The following is a 19,151-nucleotide window of genomic DNA, read 5'->3' as shown; positions in this document are numbered from 1 at the left end:
CAATAGATTATTTTGTATTTTTGGCTGGTGAGTGAAGCAAATCTACCAGCCACTTTCATATTTTACCAGAATTTGGCTGGTGACTGGTGCTAATTTTGGTCCTCGCTACAAAGCATGAGGCTACTAACCAGGGACAAGGAAAAAGATATCCTTTATTTATTAAGATCTTACCAGCACATGCAAATATATTAATACTCAGCCATCTTGAAGTTATACATTGTGAAACAATATGATAGCAACCTAAGTGTTCCCACTTTCATTTTTCTCCAGCCTTAATTTCACATTAACATTTAGCAAGCAGTGCCTAATTAACTTAACTTCTCAACCTAAACATTCTGCACCCTGTCTTATCTGCAGGGAGAAAGCTGCCACTCTGCTGGAAGACAATCAGGAGAGGCTTTTCTCTAATAACATGCACGAGGGAGACGAGAGAGAAAGACGAGTTGCTCAGCCTTTAAGTGTATACTGCCTAAATGTATTGTTGAACAAAAACAAACAAAAACACTAGAAACAGGAAATGGGGTTCAAGACCTCTGATATAGAACATGGAGATGAATTTACAGTAAGCTAGTTGTTGTTGAACTAATTTAATTCTGATTTGCACAATGACCACAGTAGTAGGACTGGATATCGTTTAAAAAATTCCGATTTTCAGTCCTTCTAAGAACTATAATTGACAGAATTCGCAAACATTTTGCAACTATTCTTGTAAAAATTAAATTGGATGTTCATCATAAAACACTGACTATTAAATATTCATTATATGCTATTTTACATTTTCTCTAAAGTCCTCCAGGTCACAGCCAGGCCTTGTTATATTTTTATATTAAGATTATGAATAGGGGCAATGTGATCTTGTGATATCATGGACTCTCGTGGAATTTTGAGGATGCAATTTCACGTGATCTCATGTGGAAGCAGATGTAAACAAACCGGAGACGGACGCTGTGCAACAGTTTGCTGCAGTAAAACTTTGCTGTGAGAAAAACAGACGCAGAAGTCAAATGAGTCTGGATGAGCAAATGTTTGAGGAGACGCATCAACACAGGTTGTTTATTCTTCAGCCAGAACAGGCAGTGAGATTTTAACTGTCCCTCTGTGAACAGCAGTCTGCTGCTGGCTAACATTAGCCTGAAGACACTGAAAACCGTCCAGTTCTGGTCTCTGGCTGGTTGATCGGTGCATCTCTAGTTTTTTATCAGGTAGAATAAATCACCACTAAAAGGCCCATCACTCATCTCTTTTTGGAAATTCTTTATTGTCAAATTAACTGACTAATGAACTTAATTTATGTGCTAAATCAACTTTGTGCAAGCTTTGACAGATAAATGAGATATTTTACTGCATTTAGTAACGCCAACTGCATTTTAGTTGTAAATACTTCGGTAATATTTTAAAGAGTTCATCATCAAGCTTCTGCAGAAGCCTGATAATATCCTGATCATTTGAATCAGGTGTGTTGGAGCAGGGAAACATCTAAAACTTGCAGGGCAGTGGGTCCTGAGGACCAGGACTGGGAAACGCTGCCCTAAACAGCTGGAACCTCTCCCATCATACACTCAATGAAATGTTGGAATGATTCATAAACATGAACTGCTCCTGCCAGGGACAGAATGAACAGCATTTTAAAAATCTTTTAGAATGAAATGCATCACAGTTATTATCATTTCTGCAAAAATGTTGCTTCTCTTCAGCTAACAGTTGTGTCGTGCTGTCACACGAAGATCAACTTTTTCTCCATTATCAGCAGCTTCACTGATCCCATCATGCAACACTGTCATATCTGTCTCTCCTTCCTGGGCCAGTAAATAAATATATTTTTTATTTTAAAGAGTTGGAGGGCCACCTGGCACCGCAAGTTGAGTATCACTGCCTTCAAGGTATGGAGTTTTAATATGCAGCCCTATCACCAACATAGGCAGAAAAATGAGAGACATATCTACTGGTGTTAAGCAGCAGGCCTGCTTTGTCACACTGTTGATACCATCTGCAAGAAAAATATCTTAAGAATGAGCTGAGTTATTTTCACTGACTCCATGACCATGATTTTCCCCAGCTGTGTCTGGAAACAGCAGTATGTTGGTAAGCAGCAGTAGCAGCAGCACCATATGGGCATGTTTACTAAATAAAATCATTTCCTTCTAATCATTTACAATCCATGCACTCTCTCATGTACTAACCACATCTAACTAATGTAACAAATGGGTTTTGAGTGAATTACACTGAGTAGGTCATGAGTTGTGTCTCTTATAACCATGACAAAAGATAAAAGATTAAAGTTAGATCAAGTCAAGTCTAAGCTTGCTAAGAAGACAGAGGCAAACTATAAAAAAGGGTGAGTGTGGGAAAGACCATTCAACAGATTGCTGCTCCTCAGATGCGTGGGGTGAACCTGTTCACTCACTGTGGTCACAGATCTCAAAGAGTCACATGTCAGAGCAAGAAAAATGACATCACCCACAGCTAATGTCATCACATGACATGGAAAGTACCATTTCCAACAAATGCTGCTGCATGTCTGTTGCCTCTTTGGTGTGTAATTATTCACTGGCTCATCTAAACAGTTCATCACTTGACCATTAATCAGAGGGACAGTACTGTATGTGTGTTAGCTACCAGCACCCCTTTGTGTTTGGTGAGATCACGTGTTCCTCTGAGAGTGTGTCACCATGGTTCAGTCTCTGTCCCCCTGAGAGAGGCCTGCCTGAGAATGTGTCAGCATGTTTGTTTGTGTGGATTCCCATTTGCTCCCATGATGCTGAGGGCAGTGTTCACCCCTGTAAACCTGCGGACAGGCTGGTCTGTGCTAAGTCACTCAGAGCTGTATATTCTTGAATACATGTAACGCGTTCCAAATGCAGGACAAATAGTCTCTGTCTTACAAACCCCATACATAACCCACATGTAGGGGTGTGGGGAGGAGATCGTGTTTCATTTTCTGCACAGCAGTTGACCTGCTCCACTCGAGCCAAGCTCACTTACTGTGAATTATGTTCAGAGTAGGAAGCACTTGACAAACATGGGTGCTTTTTAGAGCTGTGGAGAATAAGCAATTGTTTAATTAAACACCAACTTTTTTGATAATCGATTAATCACTTTGAGCCTTTTTTTTTTTTTAGATTTAAAAAGTCAGAATTCTCTGATTTCAGGTTCTTAAATGTGAATATTTTCTGGCTTCTTTACTCCATTATGACAGTTAAATTAATATCTCTGGGAAATTTGAGGACACCAGCTTAGACTTTGATCAACATTTTTCACTATTTTCTGACGTTATGGACCAAACAATTAATCGACTAATCAAGAATATAATGGACAGATTAATTAATAACGAAAATAACTGTCAGTCACAGCCCTAGTGCTTTTCCAGGCTTGGCTACATACTGTAAGCTCATTAACATGAACTCAAGTGTGGTTGTATTATTAAACAATGAACAAAATCTGAAAGTCATGACAGTGTAAAACCATGCTGACTGTAAAACACCACATTCTAACATTTTCTATTGGATTTCATTGGGATTTGAACTATTATTATCCTGGGAGCTTTAGATAGAGCTAAAGCCTCATACAAAAACATGAAGACATGGGAAAAAATGGAGACCTCATCTATGCCTACTTCCAAAGCAACCGAACTCTTTCACTCGCTGTTTATTTTTGGCATTCTCCTCACATCTGAGCCAAGGGAACTGTTGAGAAACTACGCTACACACCTCCACAGCAACACAAAGCTTGTTGTTACTGTGTGTAGAAAAGAGTGAGTCTCACCAAACTGAAGCCAAGCCAAGCCCAGCCATTTTTCTACTTGTCCATTTGTAGAGGTTGAGAAATTAAATCTACTTCAGTGGTGAAAAGTGAAGCGTTACCATGGTGCCCTGTCACCTACCAGACAACACTGATACAACTGAGTACAGTGAATAAAAGCTCAGGAGAAAGATGTGGTTTTTCTTCTGGGGAAATTTGAGTGATGTGTTAGTGTCATAATGCTACTTTTAGAGAAGCTACCCAGAGTTCGACATAAAAAGTTACCCTGTGGCCACTAAATATTCCATGTGGGCGGCCACCTGCGGCCACCGAGTTTTATTCCACGCTGTGAGCCTTCACCAGCATAATGTTCTGCAAACATCCTGGTTACTTCACACCTTCTATTTCAACAGTCCATGAAAAGAGCAAACCGTACTAGTCATGGGCTAGCTACCTGTGTGTCAGAGCAACTAAAGTCTGGGTTTACTAAGCCAACCCAAACTGCTATAACACGCTCCATACAGAAGAACTAGGAGCACAAAAGGTGGACTGTGAAAAAATAAAACAGCAACGGAAATTTATGAGTGAATGAAAGCAGGAGTCTAGAATCTGACACATCTGAGGACATAATGTACTGCCATGTGTGCCATGAGGTTCCTCAACTAGTGAAGAAGTTGAGCTTGGTTTACTGCAGAAACACCTACCTTCAGGAAAAGCGGAAAAGCGGGCAACACAGTCAAGGAATGCTGACTAGGCTTGGGTGGAATAATGGTAATACAGTAAACCAGGGGAGTAAGAAATCTGAACGATATGATTTTCAATACCGCTGATTGACACATTCCTCTTTCTATCAAACTGACAAGGAGATGCTATAATGTAGCGTGCAGCTGACGGGTCAGTTTCTACACAGCATTGCACCTGAGAAAAGACAAATGCCTCTGCCCCAGTTGGGAGTATTTTGAATTTAATCCCAATGACTGATATGTCAGAGTAGAATACTGTAGTGAGTGTGTAATTTTAGCAAGCGTGAAAGTGGCAGACTAATCACTGTTACTGTGGTGGCAAAGAGTGGCGGTAAATGTGTGCTGAGAGGAGGAAAAGACGAGCAGCGAAGTTGTTGGCATGGCAGTAAATGTACCGTTTAGGTCCTGAGCTTCTGAGTGTGTGTGTTGTTTCCCAGCTGTAGGTATAGTGTTACTATGACGATCAGCTCCGCCTGTGTTAAGGGAGAACCACAGTATAATGGAGTGCAGTCAACTTAAGCTGTTAAACAAGTTTAACACAAAATACCATTTACCCGTGTAAAATGTCAGGAAGGTATGAATGTATGAAAAATAGATACTGCCCTAGCCTAAAGGTTGTGTCAAGTTGTGTAAATTGTCTCTTATGTTCCGTTTTTCCATAACATTACATTAAAGTAGGGATGCAGTGATCGACTGGCCGAAGACCGGAACTGGACAGTTTTCAGCGTGACCGGCCCTGATGAGTGACTGGCCGGTCAGCGTCACATATCCGATTTTGTATCCGTCATTGTCACACACATCTTCTCAACAATGGTCAAGTCATGTCACACAACAGACAAAGTGACAGATTCCAAGAACAGGATAAAGAGAAGACAGGCAGTCTACAATGAGACAGAGCAGCTGACAATGTCACAGAACAGCCGTAAACTATGTAGCTCTTCATGTTAATGTTAGCCAGCAGCAGACTGCTGTTCACAGAGGGACAGTTAAAATCTCACCTCCTGTTCTGACTGAAGAATAAACAACCTGTGCTGATGCGTCTCCTCAAACATTTTCTCATCCAGACTCATTTGACTTCTGCGTCTGTGTTTACATTTGCTTCCACATGAGATCACGTGAAATCATGTCCTGCGAAATCCCCCTATTCATAATCGAAATAAAAAAACATAATAAGGCCTGGCTGTAACCTGGAGGACTTTAGAGAAAATGTAAAATAGTATTTAATGAATATTTAAAAGTCAGTGTTTTGTGATGAACATCCAATTTAATTTTTATAAGAAAAGTTGCAAAAATGTTTGTGAACGCTGTCAATTATAGTTCTTAGAAAGACTGAAAATCGGAAGCGGCCAAAATCGGAATTGGCAAAAAATTCAGAAATCAGAATTGGCCAAGAAAATTCTAATTGGTGCATCTCTACATTAAAGTTGCCAAAAATGTAATTTAGTCACCAAATTTAGGGGTTTAATGGTCCATGGGGCCAGTGCTTACAAATATTAGCATCTATTCCTGCTGCTGATTGAATACAGACGACTAGCCAACAGTGGCTGTACAGCTGTGCAGACTGCAACAAATATTCAAAGTCAATACTTCGACCTGCTGAGCAAGGATTTCATTTCATTTCATCAAACTGTATCCCACTTAAGGCTTCAGCCTTGTTATTTATTGGTTGGCAAGTCCTTTGAATGCATTCAGTGGCTGTGTCCGGTCTTCTCTATTCATCATTTCATTCACATGGAAAGTTTTACATAACTTAAGAGACAAAAATTACATCTTTCCTTTTCCTGTCTTTTAAAATCTTACATTATTCGGCATCTCAAATGTTGTATTTGGAGTTCAATGATAATAACACATCAGTACAGTGAAAAAGAAGCTTAAGGTTGATAAGTCTGTTAAAGCAAACCCTTTACATGAATGTCACAATAACTGCTGGAAGACAACTTCTTCTGAATTCTTCTGAATGTGGTGAGCTTTCATCATTAAATATAATAAAAGCAGCAACCTTAGGTTAGGTCATGATCATTTAATATGTCACATGGTCAGTGGTGTGACTGTGTGATAATCAAGGAAATGCTGCACAACAACATCCTTCCTTTCCTTCCTCCTTCCTTCCTTTTGTCGCAAAGACTTGAGACTTCACTTTGTCCAACCACTGTAATCATCAACATTTACCTCAACGTAACTGTGTCCTGTATTCTGGTACAATTCAACAGTGAATGAGTCAGTTTGAGATAAGCATTATGAACAAGTCTATCATCTTGATGTGCACGTACAAAGTGTAAATAGCTGTTGTGGCCAGAGATGTTGTTGGACTTACTCTGAAACTCTTTGAAGCTAAATGAAGAACTGACCTTCAGATAACTGCCTCATCACTTCTTCTTAACATCCACCATGTTTCACATGCATCTTCCCTCATAGATCCTGACAAGGACATATACAAAAATACAAATGTTACTATTAGTTTACCATGCGTTTAGTTTAGTCAAAGTATTTAAATACCATAAACTTGAAACTGCATTAATTCATGTTAAGCTTTTTTAATCAGATGACTGCTGCTTAATTTGCAAGATGGGCACAGCAACCCTGAAACGATCCATTAAAGATGACTTCACACATGCAATTACTCAGAGGCGAGCAAAACAAGTGTGATTAAAATTATGAAGCATCTGTGCAACGAGGAGTGAGAGATGAATAATAGTAGGAGTTGTAATTATTATTTAATTATTATTAGAAGGACAGCATTGAAGACAGTACAAGTGATGATGTTGGGAAAGCGTTCACATCTTCACAGAAACTCGTCTCACACAGTCAGTGTGTGGACAACTATGTCAAGTGCAAATCTGTACGTGGGACTTGCACACACTGACTGTGAGGTACAATAGTAACATGAGGAGAAATCATTGACAATGCCAGTTAAAAGGATTGCTTCCCTAAAGCAAACCTCAAAAAATCGCAAAATCTCAAACTATTTCAAACTTCAAAGTATACGTTAAAGGTTACTTGATGGCTTTTCACAGTGCACTTTGCTCCAGGCTAAGAGAGCTGCTAGCCAGAGGCCAAGTGCTCTCTCCAACTGAGTTTGTGGGATTATCCTCTAAAAAAGTGACTAAACATAGAGCTAAAAGAAATGAAAAGACATTCTAAAATGTTCACATCGGTTGTTGTACCACAGACATGTAACCCAGGGCTAGTGTAAGTGCAGTGTGAATCATATAGTCCTAGGCTTACCTTAACCCTGGCTTAATTATATGTTTGTGAAAAGGGGACTAAATTATCCTGGTGCTGACTCTTAGCCCAGGATTAAGGATCACCCTGGACTATGAATATGCAGTGTGAAAAACCATTTAGAAATGTTTGGTGACATTTTTATTGGATGTTGATTCATCTGATTAGACACCTGACAGAAAACGACATGTTTCAGTCAATAATTGCTGGAAACATCTAACATTTATTGGGCCGCAAATGTATTCTGCAATCAGACATTTTTCCTATTTGAAGATAAAAATTGATAATACACTTTGTTTTTGCTGTGCTATGGAGATGTTCAGACATCAAATGCATTAAAACTAAAGTAACAGGCCTGTTATGAAAATGTAAGGGATAGAAAATCCAGATATTTGTGTTACAATGTTGGGAGTAAAAGTAAAAAGCTGTAAGAAAAATAAATACTCAAAAGTACAGATACCTGAAGAATCTACTTACATACAGCAATTAAGTATTTGTACTTAGTTACTTCCCACCTCTGAAATGAAGCACTGTGGTTTGACCGAGATGCCCCGGCCTAAAAATCATGTTCTCCAGATATAAGGGAATATGCTGGTACAGACGCCAGCAGAAATCACATCATCATTTTTACATTATTTTCAGTGATAATGAAAAGCAAAAATGAATTAAAAACTACATTTTTTGACACTTTCTTCAACAGAGGATGAATTATACTATCTTGTTGACTCACTGATCCATCTTCTGGCACCACAACCAGTCCAAAATTTCCACTTCCTAATATAAAACTAAATCATTGAACATTGCTCGAGGTTTCACCCAAAATGCTACAACATTAGGTGGTCAAAATTGTTGAACTGCAACTACCAATTATTTGCTGATTGATCTGTCCACTATTTTCTCAATTAGTTGTTTGGTCTATAAAATGTCTCAAAATCGTGAAAAACATCAATCAGTGCTTCCCAAAGCCCAACATGATGTCATCAAATGTCTCATTTTGCCCACAACCCAAAAATATTCAGTTAATTGTCATAAAGGAGTTAAGACATGAGAATTTACACTTAGATTTTTTTCTTAAATAAAAAACAAAATAAATCATCAAAACAGTTATGTGATCATTTTAATAACCAATTAAGTATCAGGCTTGGGCAGTATCTATTTTTTAATACCTTCATACCTCCCAGGGCATACAGTATATGACAGTATTTTTGTGAAAAAACAAATCATTTAAAGCTGGTGACAGAAGTCATTGTAATGTACATGACATTTTCTACATTACAATACCGTGTCTAATATACAACTAGACTTCTTAGACAAGTCTTGCTGAGTTTAAATGCTAATGGTTAAATGTTTAAGTGTTAGTTATTAGAGTTATTATTATTAAATACTTATGACCAATAGAATGATGAATACATAGGAAAAAAGCACTCTTATTCTATACATTCTTGTTCCTGATGACACTTGTTGCCAACGCACCATTTGGCTGAATGGAGGTGATTCACAGAGGTATCATGTGGCTAATTAAAGGGATAGTTCACCCCAAATGTAAAGCCCCAGCATGCCAAGTTGACTTAAAAATTGTTATTTACACCATGTTTTTTCAACCTGAATCTTCACTACAGATCCTTAACTTGGACCCACGTTCAAGTGCACATGCACACAGTCTGAACCTAGTGTGTGTGGTGTAACAGTGTGCAAATGGCATGCCGGAACTTTAGGAGACTTGATTTATTCAAGACAAGCAGTGTGAAGACAATTTATGTTTTTGTTTCCAGTTATTTTTTACATTTGAAAACCGGCCACCATTCACTTCCATTGTTTTGGAGATACAGCAACACTGTTTTCCTGTGAAACTCCAGCAGTGTTTTGTGGACTAACAACATAAACCCGGCCTTCAGTCAGCATGAGGGGGAACAGATAATGACTGAATTTTCATTTTTGGGTGAACTATGCCTTTAACTGCTTCTGTAGTTGGAAGATTCATTCATTTATGTCAAAATAAAGTTACGGCAATACTTTCATGATTCCATATGTAGTAATTTTTAATTAATTTGCAATGAGACCATGACTATTGGGCAGAAGTAACCAGCCCGTACTTTTTATAGCTTTATTTTCCATCAGTAATAAAACAGTTGTAACTTCTATGTTTCAGATAACTTTAATGATTACAGTATTGAAAATCATACTTTTGGGATTTCTGAATACCCTGCTATACTCTAATACCTAACCTAACTGTAGTCCTATATGTGAACAGTGCATGGCTGCAATAAACTGACTAGAAATCCGCTACATGAACTGTGGGGTTTGAACTACAAAACTCAATTAAGAAAAAAAAAGCCCCAACTTTTCTTCTTTTCAAATTTTAATCCAAGAAAACAACAATCCAGAGTGCCTCCTTGGATTCATACAAAAGTATATGCCGCATATGAAAACGAATTTTCCATGTTCCACAAACTGAGCTGTTGGACGAGTCCTGTGCTGTAAATGGAAGAGCAAGGAGGACTGAGTGTGAAAGGGCTCTACAGTACATGGGCCAGCAGCCAGCTGGCAGAATGCCTTGAGAGTAAAGAGGAGTGCTCTGCCTTAACAAGACAAGCAAAGCCTTTGATGGCAGCGATGAAACGACAGCGTCCTGATGAACTTCATACAAGGTGTGCAACATGTTTGCTTTGCTCTCTCCGCACTGTAAGTGTGTAAAGTACAAACCGGTCATGACTGAGCAGATAGTCATGATGAGGCGTAGGAGAGTGTGAGAGTTTCAGTAGTGTCTGTGTGCTTCTAAACAGTCTGAGTAACAATCGAAAACTGCCCCCTCAATCTTCACTCTCAACCACAATATCTCTTGATGATGACTCTCTAAACAAAACCTCGGGTCTTTACATATTCCATTACCCAAGTGTGGCTGATAATAGCACTTTGGACCCTCAAACAAATCGATAGTTCCATTTTAAAGCTATTAGAAGACAGTATTTCACGTTCACGATCAAGGCATTTTGTTTGAAAAGAACCTTGGCTCAACCTAACCATTCCTGAGACAGTTTAAAACATTGCGCCATTTTCCAATAATCTGCATGCTCAAACCTGCATAACAGCAAGCAACTATGCAATTCCTCAGTCTTGCTCCCAGTCCAAGAGTTCCTCACAATCCTAAAGATGTGACCTACATAACTCATTTAAATGTGAGGACACATAAAACAAGGTACAGCTAACCCTCATGTTTTTCTCTTCGTCACTGTTGCACAAGTGTGTGTATACGTGTGTGTATGTTGCAATGTGTTACCCAAAACAGTGAACTTGTGAGGGTTTAGTCAGAGAAACTCTCATCAACTGGGCCAGCCTGGCTGTTCAAACTGAGAAAGACAAAGTAGTGTTCTCTCGCTCCCAGCCACAAATTAGCTGCAGTGCCAGACAGAAGGCGAGTAAAGACACTTTGTCCCCTCCTGGATCTCCCAGGAAACATAGAGGAAACTGAGCCATTTCTGTGCTGCAATAAATGTAAATGGTCTGTACAACCTACTTTCTGCACCACTGAGCGTTTCATAGCAAAACCAAAATCCTTTTAAGGTTTATGAATCTTTGGGTTTCAATCCAAATATTTCACATATTTTGAGATAATGTTTCATGGGCTTTGAACGAAGGGTAGCATGGGAGTGAAGGGAAGAAAAAAATTCCAAAAGCCCGGCCAGCAGCTTGATATTCCTGTTCCTGAGCTGGGTTGTTTTTATATAAGGTCACAAAAAAAAGTTTTCTGGGTGTGTTTTGGCATTGCAACTGAAAACAGATAAGACCATGGAAGGAAATTCCCTGGGGGAAACTGCTGATAGGATCTGATTGTGATATTGTGACTGGAAAACAAGCCTATGGTTTTCAAAACTCAAAATTAAAAGAGCCGCAATGTTTGGGACAGGCTAGTTTATTCAGGCTCCACATCCATGTTAGATCAAGGTTAGATCAGGATTAAGGCAAGTGCTGTTGGAAAAATAGCATAAATAGAAGAGTAACACTGGGGTAAATTGAGGTTGCCAAACTGTGGTACAGTGGTACAACTGTGGTAACAACGAAGACACTGAAAGCTCTGTGCAGATGCATCCTCTGTTACTGCACTCTGACTTCTATCAAAAGAGGCAACAATCAATCTATTAAACTACTTCACAGGTTCCTGAAAATCCAGTAAGGGCCCTGAAGATCAACAAGCCCCATTTTTAACTTACCGGAGAAATCAACCGTTTAAAACCCAGGTATGTTCAAATCGTACCAGCCACTCAGTTGGTCACCATCGTATTTTTAGCTGGTGAGTGACAAATCTACCAGCCACTTGCATATTTTAACCAGCATTTGGCTGGTGACTGCCTGATGCTAATTCTGTGCTGTGCATCAATACAGAGGCTGCTTGCTGATTCTGATGACGTGTATGACCTTTAGGCTATGCTCATGTCTCCTTATTGTCACAGAATGCAAACTTTATGTCTGATCTGCCCCTGGGTCACAGTTTTCCTTGACACAGTCCATTAACTCAATGACAGGTGTGCCGGCGGTGCAGGCGAAATGCCTGTTCAACCATGCAGATGCAGCTGTTGCATAGTTGCTCGTTGTACTGCATACATGCTATACAAAGTCTTTCCTTTTTCTGGATTGCCTTCACAGCTGCATAAAGTATGACGCGCTAAAATTGACTACAATGGAAAACACCATGCAACAACACACCATTATTCACTGCTTCCTCCTTTACACAGATGGGTGTAGATACAGTAGATCATACAGGGGGTTAGCATGGAGGATGAGCTCATACAGTAATTAATTAATTTTAGGATGACACTGAAGTGAAAGTAACACAACGACTACTGCTGCTTCAAGTTAAATATTTAGACTGATACCTTGCTATTAGGTAAATTATCATTTATCATTAAAAATAACATGAGGGGGCTAATACTACAAAATGTGTAGTGCCAACAGGGCTTCTGAAAGACTGTATGAGATATAATTAGTATAAAGTAAGATAAAACATGTCACTATCAGCGATTCAGTTCACTTGGACTTGGAGTATTAGCATTATTATGTTAGGGCCTGACTCATCTCTTAAAACAATTACCAAAAAAAGAACTGTATTGTTGAAACTGGTCAGTATACAGTAATAATGTCTCTGCACATAGTCTTAAAGGGATAGTATTTTAAGTGGGGTTGTATGAGATGCTTATAAATAGTCAGGGCATTACCTACAATAGATGACAGCTGACACACCCACACTTTGCAGAGAGGAGTACCAACATGCAAGATAAGCAAGTTACTGCTTTGTACAGGGACAGCAGCAAAATACATTTGGGCACTTGTACGTTTCCATATTCATGCTGTGTCTCTGAACTGGAGGCCTGTTGACCATCATCTACTGTAGATAATGCACTCACTATGGATAAGCACCTGAAATAACCCCACTTCAAAAAATCCTAACTAGTCCATTCTATGTTTCCTATTTTTTTTCCACAAGATGTGGCTGTATACAATGGCAGTGTGTGGCTAGTACCTTCAGTCTTCACAGCATGAGTGTGTCAAGAGTAACTAGAAAAAGTCTGATCCACTACTTACTGCTTTAAAATAAAACAAAAATGAATGGGTTGAATAGGACTATGTTTTTATGATTTGATACTGAATTAGTGCTGCACAATATGGTAAAAAAAAAAAGTCACTATTTCAACTGAAACTGCAATATGCAGTGTAATTATTGGGAATTATCATCTTTGCCTTATAATTTTCATTTTTACTGAAAAAAACACAACTATTAAAATCATGATGATGTAACATTTGTTGGGGTCTGTACCAAACAAACATCTAAAGAACAAGACTTTTAGGTCATCTATGCAGCACCACAGTTCTTCATTATAATGCTGTTTTCTGACATTTTTCATTTTTTCAGAAAATGGCAATTTGGTTTTGGCTCTTCAAGTTGGATACTGCACTTGACCATGTTGTAATTTTGATAGTATTGCAATTAATTGTGCAGCCCCATTCTGAATACAAACACTGCAGTAATTCTGTAATGATTAATGAATGATAATTTTGTCCACACCGCCCACCTCTACAGTACTTTGTGCATAATTTCAGTACTAATCATATGTTGATAGAGCAAGTATATGCAAGTTAGTGGTGGTTGAAAACATGGAATCTACATTGAAAAAAGCACCACTGTATGTACTGGCACCTGAACTTACCATACACTACACCACTCCTTCAAACCAAGAGAGATAACGTGTAAAAAGTAACACTGACCTACATTTTCACCCTCTTTGCACTATTTAGAAATCAACTGCAGACTTCATTAATCTAATGAGTTTGTTAAAAGAGGTGTTGCTATTTTTATATGACGCTGCAACGACTAATTGATTTCATTAGTTGTCAACTATTAAATTAATCAACAATTATGATAATCCCTTTATAGTTTTGAGTAATTAAAAAAACTGTCAAAATTATGTTTCCATCTTTTGAAACATTAACATTCTCTTTGCTTCTTAATAGGGCTGCAATTAAATGATAACCAGTTAATCGATAAACACTTGTTTGTCTTAAAATGTCAGAAAATTGTGAAAAATGTTGATCAGTGTTTCTCAAAGCTCAAGATTACATCCTCAAATGTCTTGTTTTGTCCACAACTCAAAGATCAGAGAGGAGTGAAGAAGCCAGAAAATATTCACATTTAAGAAGGTGAAATTTTGACTTTTCTCTTTTAAAAAATTACTCAAACAGATTAATCAATTATATTCTTCTCAATAATCGTACACTGGATATCTCTGGCTTGTGGACAAAACAAGACATTTCAGGACCTTGGGCTTTAGCAAACACTTACAAACTTTTCTCACCATTTTCTGACATTTTATGGACCAAACAACTTATCGATGAATGAAGAAAATAATCAAGAGATATATAGACAGTGAAACAGATCAGTGCAGCCCTAAACCTGAGGACATGTGGACACAACAGTAACTTTTGAGCAGAAATGTAGCTAATCACAGACTGACTGCACTGTCTCTATTTCAGTCACCACTGTGTAAATCTAAAAATAGACAGAATAGACTTTCACATTGGCTGCACCAGAAGTGAAACGTGTTACTTCTTCCTACTGGGCAGCTTGTTCAAAATGTAGCTGATTATTCAGATTATGTCAGTGTCAGTTGTTTCGGTGACGCTCATTCCTGATTAAATTCCAGTGAAAACACCGTGTGTGAACACTCCCTCCTACATTTCTTGAAAAAACAAATGGGAGGGGTCGAACTTAACAACACTGAGTTTGTCGGCACACGGTGACTGTAATTAACTTTAGGGGGATAACAGAAAGAAATTTGAGATGAATAATAGTGTTTGTCCCAGCGGGTAGAGCAACAAAGGGCTTGTCGAGACATGCTGTCAGGCTCGTCTCATGTTAGAAGAAGACGACCGACTGTAGTAAGCGAACAGTCTCTAACTGTGTTCTTTATCCTTTTTTTTATTATTATTTTTAACACTGATATAATCTAAGTTCAAACCTACCATTGAAACTCATGGTATTTTTGATATATTTAATATCTATTTTCATTTTAAAAACTCGATAACGGCCGTTGATCCAAACATTTTAAGTTAACGTTAACTTTTAACGTCTTTAAGCTTCCAAAAACAAATGTAATAATGTAAAAGTCTCGTTTCACTCACCTCCAAGAAGAAATAACTGAGTTATTATTCATTAGCAGAGAGAATATGTCCGAAACGTTTCGATACTGTCGACTACTGTCCACCACTGCCTCTACTTCCCTCTTTCTCTCCTCCATCCTTGACGGCAGCTCCACGGAGGAGCAGGGGGCGGAGCTACGCCTTATCCTATCCACACAGGAGCCGAGGTGGGCCCGGGCCAACCCGGAGGGTCGAGCCCTCCAACACCCGCCCGCGTGCTCAGCCCAGCCTCCCCTCAGTGACTCAATCCCACACGCGGCATATTTCTGTTTAATTCATGCAGTTAGTGGTTTAGCGGGAAAATGACATCAGTAGGTCACCAAACAAACAATCTTTTAATGTTACTCAAGTACAAGTGCTTTGACATTACAAAAATATTACTCAGTTACAAGTAAAAGTACTGCTTGTATTTCAGTAAAAGCAAAAAGTACTCTTGTCAAATTGTTCTCATAGTAGTACTTACTTTTTAACCGTTGATGGGTAATGGATTATCAATAGAAGCATTCAATCAAACCAAAACGCTAACAATCAGTAAACGATTAATCATTAATAATTTCTAACACACGAAACGCATGTCTAAAAAAGTCTTCTTTTTTTTTTTGTCAATTTAAGTGTAAGTTTACTTTTTCAACAAATGAGGTGCAATTACTGACAGTTGTAGAATACTGATTAAATATTGACGAATGCATTTTTAATTGGTTAAATTCCAAATGGCAGTTAATTGTTAACATCCCTACTACAAACCTGTGCCTGCTGCAGTGTTTTGGGTTTTTCATCCATACGTCCTGCTTTTCTTTTACCTGTTTGTGATTAGATCATCTTACTGGCCACAACAATGCAAATGAAATGTTTGAATATTAATTCAAATTCTACAATTTTTCTACATTTTTTTTTCTAAAGTAACTAGCTTATTACATGATGTAATACATACTTAAGTATGAGTGAAAGTACAGACTTGAAAATCTACCCATACATATACAAGTACCAAAATAACTACTTGATTACAGTAATTTAAGTATTTGTAATAAGTTACATCAGCCCTGGAAGCAGGCCTAGTTCTCTTGAAAGAAATGTCATTGTGTGAACAGCATAAATTCATTTTTATTGTAAAATGTAACAACTGAATTTAACTGAGTCTTTCTCGACCTGTTTTAAGTCTTTAGATCCAAGTTTTCTTCTACTTTTTTTAATGGATCTCAAACATGACATCAAGTTTTGAAATGGCAGACCTTGAAATAAGTCAGATTGATGTTTCCAAAGCACAATACCAAAGTGACATTTCACAATTAGACATTCAGTAGCCTGTGAGAAATCCTCCCTTTGTGTCCATAACAATCGAACTGAACTTTTTAATTTGTACTTGTCTCATAATTCATTTGTTTAATCAATTATTTTAAGCTACTAGAAGTAACCTTCATATTTTCTTGATTTTGGAGACCCCTGTGGACAAAAGTCATTGGGTTCCCTCCACCATAACCACAAAAAATAATGTTGAAAATAAAATTATCTGATTAAAATCCCCTCCTGCTTTCTATTGACTGGCTGACATAGAGTACTACTCACTGATACTTTGGCTGGGCAAATCTAAATACAGGCTCATTTCATCTGACAATCAAACCCAGATCTCTTTAAGAGAGATTCTGATGGACTCTGGTGGACCCTGTGGATAGCTGCCCACCATTTTAAAAAAGTATTTGGATCTGCTTAAGGTTTTTGTGAGTTAAAAGGACGTTTTTCCTCGCTGCAGTGCTTGCTCATGGCAACTATAGGATTATAAAGAGTACAGTCTAGACCTACTCTGTATGAAAAGTACCCCAAGATAACATGGTTATGATCCGACGCTATACAAATAAAACTGACTTGACTAGAGAGACCTGTGTACAAAAATAAATGAAGCATAGATTAGAACTTGAGATCTGTGCCTGAACCCAACTGGACCCGATGGGTTTGTGTTGGGTCTGGCCATATTTCTCACATATTTCATGGGCTTACATTGTGTTTGGGCTGTACTGTTATTTTTTTTATTATTATTATTATATTGTTGTTGCCAATTCAAATTCCCTCTATGTATTGTCCCTGTCACTTTTTGAATTTTTACCCAGATTTTCTGTACAAGTTCAAATGTCAAGCCCAGTCCCTGAATGTATCCCTTCATATAACATCATTACTTCCTCAGACTTTAAAGGGCTCCTCCACAACCACAGAACTGTGTTCATAGACTGAAAAGCACAACACATGACTAGTAAAATGATCTGCGATCATGTGTAAAATCACTGCCCATTTAATGCCTGCTATAATGTACCACTGAAATGAAATGAAAAACCTAAATTATTCCATATTAATCCTGCAGTGCACTGCTGACTGACTATATAATCCTGTGTAATAACCTAACAGTGCAATTACTCTGTGCAATAATTCAACTTGTGCAATAACTCTACTGTCTACTCTGTCATACAGCATTTCTATTTACACTGATATATAAATATATATCTTCGTATCATGATGCACATTGTGTACATATTTATTTTTCTTTATTCCATATCTCTACTTCTATTCTATTATCATATGTATAAGAATAAAATAATGATATAATAACACAGCAACATATTGCATGTTGTCTGACAGTATTTCATAGCCTATGAAACATTTAAATAAATACAACCTACATATTAAAAACATAACTGAATGTGTAACACGCTCATAAAATAACCTCTGCAGCATTTCAGATCTTTACTTGATAGATTGGTTAAATTTTACTGAATCAAATTCTTAATGACTCATTGATTAATTGTTATCATCCCTATTCTATTTTTTTTGCTAAGTTTTTGACTTAAATGATTGTGTGAAGTTTCTCCTGTATATCTTTCATTAAAGTGTTCTACAGTTGTTCTTCTTTAGTAGTCTGGAGGCTCAGTTCAAGCTGTTCACCACAGCATCAAAACACAACCACAATCCATATGATTATTTATCTTTTATTAATATAATTTACAAGTCAAATTATTTCTCAACCACTGACATGTTTAAAATCATTATATTAACAAATTATAACACAGATATGCTCAACAAACTGCTTAGTCATCAAAAAACTGATAATCATGTTCGTACAACAGAAATCAACTGATTTAAAGTAAAAAAAAAAAATACAGAAAGTGAAATGTTGAGTCTTGGAAGAGAACTTCAGTTAGACTAAAAAAAGAAAACTGTCCGAGGCACAGGATTATCACACAAATCATCTTTACAGTTCACAGTGAGGCTTTAGATTAAAGCTCTCCTTTTCATGACAGTATCACAAAATCTCTGAGTAGTTATCTCACTACTTTTATGTACTAATTCTGTGAAATAATATACATTTCTGCCTGCTAAGTTGATTTAGATCGGATCTTCATGATCCTGTAATAACAAAAACACAGAAGCATTCATCTATTTAAAAAAGAAAAAAAGAACCAGTTTAGGAGTATGTCACATTTGAATCAAAGTAATTCAGTCAGCAGGATTTGAACATGACAGTATATTAACAATGGATTTATTCAAAGTCTGTAGTTTGAAATGTGCTTGATCAAAAACTAAAACAAAAGAATTCAATCCTGAAGTTGGCTGGGGTCTCAACCCTTCTTTATATTATATCAACCCCACACAGCAGGGAGGGATATTACTAACCCACACACACGACTGCATGTGTGGCCTTTTTTTTTTATTTTATTTTTTTCTTCTTTTTGACTTCCTTCACCATTACCTTCAGAAAGCTTTCTGTCCCACAAA

The 19,151-nt window shown here is 37.6% G+C and overlaps 1 protein-coding gene across 1 annotated transcript in view; it reads right to left on the bottom strand.

Annotated features, from left to right (window-relative positions):
* LOC146330705 (inactive rhomboid protein 2-like) overlaps nt 1-15,497 on the bottom strand; it is a 58,215-nt gene extending 42,718 nt beyond the window's left edge. The window contains exon 1 of the mRNA XM_084716222.1: nt 15,375-15,497. The gene's annotated coding sequence lies outside the window, so the exon portion shown is untranslated. The remainder of the gene's footprint in view (nt 1-15,374) is intronic.
* Nucleotides 15,498-19,151: the final 3,654 nt, after the last annotated feature.

Source organism: Lutjanus erythropterus, chromosome 3 (genome assembly GCF_056507025.1).
Source record: "Lutjanus erythropterus isolate fLutEry1 chromosome 3, fLutEry1.hap2, whole genome shotgun sequence".
Classification (NCBI taxonomy): Eukaryota; Metazoa; Chordata; class Actinopteri; order Lutjaniformes; family Lutjanidae; genus Lutjanus; species Lutjanus erythropterus.
The sequence above is the reverse complement of the archived record's forward strand: the minus strand, read 5'-3'. Positions and strand labels throughout refer to the sequence as shown.